This window comes from Momordica charantia (genome assembly GCF_013281855.1).
Source record: "Momordica charantia cultivar OHB3-1 chromosome 4 unlocalized genomic scaffold, Mcharantia_2.0 BLBB01000004.1, whole genome shotgun sequence".
Classification (NCBI taxonomy): Eukaryota; Viridiplantae; Streptophyta; class Magnoliopsida; order Cucurbitales; family Cucurbitaceae; genus Momordica; species Momordica charantia.
In genome coordinates this window covers 11,147,532-11,149,493 of record NW_028275162.1, presented here as the reverse complement: position 1 = coordinate 11,149,493, position 1,962 = coordinate 11,147,532, and the positions used below count along the sequence as shown (strand labels likewise).

At 30.2% G+C, this 1,962-nt stretch overlaps 1 pseudogene; it reads left to right on the top strand.

Moving 5' to 3' along the window:
• LOC148211793 (uncharacterized) lies at positions 1 to 1,650 on the top strand (annotated as a pseudogene).
• Positions 1,651 to 1,962: the final 312 nt, after the last annotated feature.

Below are 1,962 nucleotides of genomic sequence, written 5' to 3'. Positions count from 1 at the left end.
ATGGGAGGGTATTGACCGAACTTTAACCCATTTGAACTTTAATTGTTGTTGTGTTCTTCCTTATGTGTAATTATGGTTATGTTCATTGTTGGATATGATCATTGTTGCAATTATATAAACATGTTTATTGTTGTGATGTGGAAGCATGCTGGAATATTGTGAGATCATTATTATAATTTCGTTAGTCAGGTTTTTGTAATTTTAATTTTCTCTTTTCTCTTTTATTTCTTTGCATCTTTTACTTTAAATATCACTCAATTTCAGAATGAATTATTAATTATAGAGTACATCTCATGTTTTTTTTAATATAGATATGTCTCGACTTACTACTGGAAAGAAGAAGAAAATAAATATTGTGATAAATATGTTTGTTGTAATCCTTCGAAAAATGCTCGCACTTTGTATTTTCATTTGTGCCCATCAACGTCTACATTATTGAAGAGAACTTCATAATCCAACATTCTCTAGAATAATTTACCAAGTGTGTCACTTGCAATCTTTTGTTCATGAGAATGATGTTAGTTGTGTTAATCAACTAAGGATGGATAGACGAACATTTTATAAGTTATATACTCTCCTTATGATTGAAGGACAATTAAAAGGGTCAAAGAATGTGACTATTGAAGATATGGTTGCAATATTTGTATATATTCTAACACAACATGTAAAAAATAGAATTATGAATTTTACTTTTAAGAAATCTGGACGAACCATTAGTAAATACTTCCATGAATGCCTAAAAGCTATGATTCGATGGCAAAAGTATTTTTGGAAGACTCATGAACCTATTTTAGAAGATTCAATGGACTCCATACGGAAATGGTTTAAGGTATGCAAAATAGAATTAAATTATTTATTAGAAAATTTTATATACTAATCCAAATAGTAATACTTTTGTTTAGGGTTGTTTAGGTGTTTTAGATGGACTCACATTAAGGTACATGTTCCAGAGTCTGAGAAACCAAAGTATAGAACAAGGAAGAATGAAATTGCTACCAATGTTTTAGGAGTTTGCTCCCCTGATATGCAATTTATCTATGTTCTACCTGGTTTGAAAGGTTCATGGTTGGATACTTAAATATGGAATAACTAGGAGGAATGCATTGAAAGTCCCTCATGATAATATTTTCACCTAATACATATATAATTTTAGATTTCTTAGATACAAAGTATCACAAGATTTAAAGAATTTTTTTTACGTAAGTCATTATTATTATTTGGTCGATGCTGGTTACACCAATAACAAGGGTTTCTTAGCACCTTTTAGGGACCAACGATATCATTAAATTACTAGAGAGATGGTCAACAACCAAGAACACTAGAATAATTTTTTAATATGAAACATTCCGCTGCTAGAAATGTAATTGAACAATGTTTGACTTACTAAAGATGTGTTGGGCAATCCTTAGGAGTCCTTCTTTCTACAACATAGTTACACAACGAATGATCATTTAAATGTGTTGCATGCTCTATAATTTTACAATAAGAGATATGAAAATTGATCCTTTAGAAGAAGAACTTGACAATGAAGAATTGGTAATTGAAGTCGTAGATGACACGACTAACTACATTAGTACGATTGAGGCTTCAAACGAATGGAGCATGTGGAGACAAACGTTGGCAACTCAAATGTTCAATACTTGGCAATAAAGTTTAGAATGATATCATTATGTCTGTTATTTGTTATTTGCAATTTGGTTATTTGAAATGATTATTAACTATTTGGAATTCTTTGTTATTTTACATTATTGTTATTTGAGCATGTGGAGATATTGTTCGGAATTATTTGTTAACTTTTGTTATTTCATTCTATGTACTTTTTAATTTTGGATAATATAGGGATGACTCCTAATAACACTAATACACAAAGAGGTCGAGGATTGAATAAATGTTTTTGGATAGTAGCTAAAGGAAGATGCAGTGTTGGTGGGGGAGCTTCAAGAACTATGTCATAGTAGTTTA